The sequence below is a fragment of the Arachis duranensis genome, chromosome 2 (genome assembly GCF_000817695.3).
Source record: "Arachis duranensis cultivar V14167 chromosome 2, aradu.V14167.gnm2.J7QH, whole genome shotgun sequence".
In the NCBI taxonomy this organism is placed as follows: Eukaryota; Viridiplantae; Streptophyta; class Magnoliopsida; order Fabales; family Fabaceae; genus Arachis; species Arachis duranensis.
The window spans coordinates 39,561,711-39,568,268 of record NC_029773.3 but is presented as its reverse complement, the minus strand read 5'-3'; positions in this window follow the sequence as shown (position 1 = coordinate 39,568,268).

Genomic DNA, 6,558 nt, shown 5'->3' with positions numbered 1-6,558 from the left:
GAATCTTCGTGGTATAAGCTAGAATTGATGGCGGCATTCAAGAGAATCTGGAAGGTCTAAACCTTGTCTGTGGTATTCTGAGTAAGATTCAAGGATTGAATGACTGTGACGAGCTTCAAACTCCTGAAGGCTGGGCGTTAGTAACAGACGCAAAAGAATCACTGGATTCTATTCTAACCTGATTGAGAACCGACAGATGATTAGCCGTGCTGTGACAGAGTGCGTTGAACATTTTCACTGGGAGGACGGGATTGTAGCCACTGACAACGGTGATTCCCAACATACAGCTTGCCATGGAAAGGAGTAAAAAGGATTGGATGAAGACAGTAGGAAAGCAGAGAGACGGAAAGGACAAAGCATCTTCATACGCTTATCTGAAATTCTCACCAATGAATTACATAAGTATCTCTATCTTTATGCTTTATTCATAAATCACCAATAACCATTTGAATCTGCCTGACTGAGATTTACAAGATGACCATAGCTTGCTTCATACCAACAATCTCCGTGGGATCGACCCTTACTCGCGTAAGGTTTATTACTTGGACGACCCAGTGCACTTGCTGGTTAGTTGTGCGAAGTTGTGAAATTATGTTTAGACCATGGTATTGAGCACCAAGTTTTTGGAGCCATTACCGGGGATTGTTTGAGTTGTGAAAAGTAGAGATCAGAATTTCGTGCACCAATGCTAGGGATTTTGTGAGCCACTGTAATGAGTGCCAAAGAGCAGGCAGTTTGACAAAGAAGAATGATATGCCCCAGAAGTTCATCTTAGAGGTGGAGCTCTTTGATTTATGGGGAATAGATTTCATGGGACCCTTTCCTCCTTCCTACACTTTCAAATACATTTTGGTGGCAGTGGAGTATGTTTCGAAATGGGTTGATGCAATAGCTACAACCACATGTGACACCAATGTGGTATTGCAATTCCTAAAGAAAAATGTTTTCACTAGATTTGGAGTGTCAAAGGGGCTTGTAAGTGATGGGGGGAGCCACTTCTGCAACAAGTAATTGAACTCTCTCCTTCATAAATATGGAGTAACTCACAAAGTGGCAACACCCTATCACCCCCAGACAAATGGGTAAGCTAAACTTGGCAACAGAGAGCTAAAGAGGATCTTGGAGAAAACTGTGGGAACAACAAGAAAAGATTGGGTAAGGAAGCTGGATGATGCACTCTGGGCATATAGGACAGCATTCAAAACACCCATAGGGAAGTCTCCATTTCAGCTAGTATATGGAAAAGCATGCCATCTACCTGTAGAGCTTGAACACAAGGCTTTTTGGGCCACTAAACTCTTGAATTTAGATGCCCAAGCAGCAGAGAAAAAGAGGTTACTACAACTCAATGAATTGGAAGAATATACAAAGAAAGAGCAAAAAGGTGGCATGACAAGAGAATCTCTCCAAGAACATTTGAACCAGGCCAAAAGGTGTTGCTATTCAACTCAAGACTGAAGATTTTCCTTGGGAAGCTGAGGTCTAGATGGAATGGTCCATACACCATCACCAAAGTATCCCCTCATGGCTATGTGGAATTACTTGATGAGAATTCAAAAGAGACCTTCACAGTCAATGGGCATAGGGTGAAACTTTATCTTGGTGGACCTTGGAGCAAAGAAGAGACTGTACTATGGCTAGCATGAGCAAGGAAGCCGCATTGTCAAGCTAAAGACAATAAACAAGCGCTTCATGGGAGGCAACCCATGCACTGGAGTCTTTTACTTTTATGTTTTAAGTAATCAATAATAGGTTGCATCATATACATCTAAGAAAATAAAAGGAAAATTAGCGTGTAGTGTATGCAGGGCACCTAGCTTGGTGTGGCCAACCTTGAAGCAAATACAAAATTTTCGTTGCAACACTTAGTCACAAACTAAGTTTGGTGTCCACACATGCACAAAATGCTAGAAAAAATGTAGTTATTTTTGGGCATATGAAAGCAACCCTTAGATTTAATCCTTGTCATTTTAATTAATGTTGCATTAAGATTTCATTAAAAGTTAGAAAGCACAAGTCAAGACATTTCAAGAATCTCAAAGTTTTGAATTTTGTTGCAGGGAAGTGAAAGAAAGAAGTGATGGAGAATCTTGGGAGAGGAGTTCATGGATGCACATAGAAGAAAAAGGAAGTCACATGTTCCTTGGAGTTTGTACTTTGGGAAGAATAACTCAACATGCATTAGCTAGAAGGTTCCTACTTCCCATGACACAACCAAACCATTAAAACAATGCTTTCACAAGTGACGTTGAAATCCCCCCCCCCACTAACACCTCACTTCATTCTCACTTCTATATATAGACCACCACCATACTTCACCAACTCATCCGAAAATACTCCTCTTGTGATTCATACTTGCTTCACAAACTTTGACCTTTAGACCACTCGTACCATCTCCACTCCACAACTCCCCTTTCAATCACTTTCAAGCCTTCATTTCTTACCTTATAAGCTTACCAATCTAAGCCTCACTCATCTACACTTCCTGTATGCTTGAGGACAAGCATTGCCTCAAGTTTGGTGTTGGGAAGATTCGGCCATCACAATTCAATGGCCTCATCAACACGAGCTAGGAAGAAGAAAGATAAGCAACCCATGCAAGAGCAACCCACATTTTATGAAAGAAGGTTCAAATCTGAAAACTATGAACACATCTTTAATTGGATGATAAGCAGAGATATTGTTCCGGAGGTGCCTTTCAAGCTAAAAGATGAAGAATACCCGGACATACACAAAGTGATTAGAAAAAGGGGATGGGAGCTTCTTTGTGACCAACCCCAAGTTGTAAGTATGCTTCTCATCCATGAGTTTATGCCAATGTCATAAAGAAAGATGATAAGGAAGAACCATACTTGAGTTATGTACGAGGGGTAGTAGTCCCCTTTAGCCCAGACACCATCAATAGAGTGCTAAAAACCAAACCAAAATGGTTTAAGCAACCTAGCTATGAGGAGAGGGTCAAATATGACCCAAGGTGTGTGGACGTTCTAAGTGATCTATGCAAAGTAGGCACGGATTGGGTGTTGGACTCACACAAACAACCACTCAAACTCAGAAGGGGTAATCTCATACCTCAAGCAAAAGGATGGCATGACATAGTGAGAAGATCATTAAACTCCACCTCAAATAACTCAGAGGTGACATTGAACAGAGCAATAATGATTCACTGTATAATGAAAGGAGGGGAGATAGATATGGGAGAAATCATAGCCACGAACATCATTAGCATAGCCAAAGGTGTCCAAAAAGATGCTGGCTAGGATATCCTAGCACTATCTTGCGTTTATGTGAAGAAGCTGGAGTACCACTTAAAGAATTTGATTCCACAGACATAGTCTCCACTGGAAAACCCATCACCAAGAAATTAATGGAGTCTGTCACCACAATCCAATTAGAGAGGAAACCTTTAGCAAAAAGAAAAAGGAGGAAAGAAGGGGAGCAAGGAGAAGGAAAACAACAAGAAGATAGAGAAGAACCAGCTGCATTGAGCATGAACCAACTCCAAGCTGCGTTAGAAGGAATCTCCGGGCAATACTCACAAATTCAAAGAAGCCAAAATGAGCAAGCTCAACAACAAAGAGATCTTTGGTAATTGATGGATCAACAAAGAGGAGCCCAAGCTCAATGGATGGATCAGCAGAGGGAATACCAAACGCACATGATGGAACTACAACAAGAGCAATATACCAAGATGTATGAAGCCATCAACAACTCAACTACTAAATATGAAAGATCCATGAATAAAGTAATACAGGAGCAGGTTCAGTTGAGGAAAGAGCAAGCTCAACAAAGGGAGCTTCTTCAACGGATGGATAATAGAGAAGATATGCTTTACCGAGAATTCAATGAAAACAGAATGTTTAAAGAGGCTAGACATAGAGATAGAATTGAGTATGATATGTACACTCAAGAAAAACTCAGCTACATTTGTGGAACACTCCCAGTGCTCAACTCAAAAATCCAAACATTCAATGAAGCACACAAGGTGTTAGAAGAACAGGAAATCGCAAGGGTGAAGTTCAACATTGAAAGGCTAAAAGATAAGATGGTGAGCTCGGGGGTATAGAGAAAGATAGAAGAGGGATCAACAACAAAACAACAAGGAGAAATAAGAAGCAAGAAAAGGTAAGATCCAAAAGGCAAAGGAAAGCAAGGAGAATCAAGCAAAGGGAAGGAACCCAAAGCATAAAGGTGGTGAAGTTTCTTTTAGTATTTCAATAAATAAAGAAGATGTATATCTGAGACATGATATACCTTCTAAGATTTCTCTTTTATGCATTTTTATGTTTATGTTATGCATTTTTATATTTACACGATGTTTGAAATGTATGTTTGTCCTAAGTCCTTTTGTTTGATAATTGAATAAAAGATGAAATTTGAACAAGAACAGAGAGAAATTTAGCTTAGAAAGAATGAAGTTATTTCATAAAAAGTGTTAGTATACATGGTTTCTTTGTAAATGAATCAAGGTTCAATAACTCAAGAGGATGTTTGTTCATACAGGACTAGTTGGTTAAAGGTTATAAGGCTTAGGAAATCAAAGGCACAAAAGTCCTTAATAAAAAAAAAAGAAAAAAAGGGAGAAAAAAAAAGAAAAAGAGAACACAAAATGAAAAGCTAGGCATCAATGACCAAATTTGGATATGTGTCTATGGTGATTGATGTTAGGAGGCATACTTGGGCTAGTAAATCCGAGGTGTGCTTCATCACCCGATAACTTGAGTTAACTAACTCGGGATTATCGATTGAAAACCTCCATTCAAGAGTAGCTCCATAACAGAACATTTAGCAACCCAAAGAGGTGCTGGACACCACTATCCAAGTAAATCCCAAAGTTATATGCCTGTGATAGAATGTGTTAAGGAGAGAGGCTTGAGCTAGTAAATCTTTAAGAGTGTTTCAACACTTAACAACTTAAACCAACTGGTTTGGGATTGTTGATTGAAAGCTTATGCTAAAGAGCCACCTTAAGACAAGATATTTAGCTCAATTGAAGCAAAGGAAACTGGAAAGAAAAAAAATTTTAGTTAAGGATTATGTGCTAAGGTATGAAAAAGGAGTCTAATAAATCTAACTAGTCTAGTATTAAAGCAAGCATTTTGATAAAGAAGTAAATTAGCTTTGATCATTTACATTGAACAAATGGCTACACAACTAAGGATGATAGATTTCTTGAAAGGAGTTCCTCTCTGTTCAAATATTTTTGCATCTTAAATTCTGTTATCAAATCTTTTTCTTTTGCTTGAGGACAAGCAACATTTTAAGTTTGGTATTGTGATGCATTCGCATATTTACCATCTTAACTAGTTAGTTTAGTTAGTTTTAGCTCAGCTTCATTCATTTTCTTTGAAATAAATGGACAAATTTGTGAACTTTTCCTCCATGCATTCATGAACCAAGAACTAAGTGAAATTTGACATAATCTATGCAAAAGATTCAAGAAGTTTATATGCAAGTTGAGGTGAATGATTTCCTTGAAATTTAATGCATAAGATGGCAAAACTTTGAGGAAAGTTCTTTGGTTTATGATAGATGATGAAGCAAGAAGACAATGGTGCAAGGAGATCTTGGAGCAAGAAGGAGTAGCACGTTGACAACTTGGAAACCAAGTTGCCAATGCCCATTTGGTGCTGCCAGGAGGAACAGCACGTTGGCAACTTGGAAACCAAGTTGGCAACGTGCTAGTGTGCATCCAGCAGAGTTGGCAGCTTGACCTTACCTTCTTCAAGGATGCATAACTTGAACCATAGAGATCCAATTCATATGCTTCCAATTGTGTTGAGAAGCTGACATCCAGAGCTTTCCAGCGATATACAATAGTCCATAATGTAGCATGAAATGGAAGCTCAAATCAGAGGCAACTTTAAGCCCCAAAAATAAGGAAATGAAGCTACTAGAAGAGGTGTTGGCACATTGTCTCTGGCGTGTTTGCCAACAACGTGGGCAATGATGAGCGGATAATTTATACGCTTTTTGGCATTGTTTTTATATAGTTTTTAGTAAGTTTAAGCTACTTTTAGGGATGTTTTCATTAGTTTTTATGTTAAATTCACATTTCTAGACTTTACTATGAGTTTGTGTATTTTTCTGTGATTTCAGGTAAATTCTGACTGAAATTGAGGCATTTGAGCAAAACTCTGAAGAAGGCTGACAAAAGGACTGCTGATGCTGTTGGAATCTGACCTCCCTGCACTCGAAATGGATTTTCTGGAGCTGCAGAACTCCAATTGGCGCGCTCTCAACGGCGTTGGAAAGTAGACATCCAGGGCTTTCCAGCAATATATATTAGTCCATACTTTATTCGAAGATTGACGACGTAACTTGGCGTTGAACGCCAAGTACACGCTGCTGTCTGGAGTTAAACGCCAGAAAAACGTCATGATCCGGAGTTGAACGCCCAAAACACGTCATAACTCGGAGTTTAACGCCAGGAAATGTCTCAGCTCGTGGATTAATCAAGCTCAGCCCAAGCATACACCAAGTGGGCCCCGGAAGTGGATTTATGCATCAATTACTTACTCATGTAAACCCTAGGAGCTAGTCTAAGTATATTAGAAC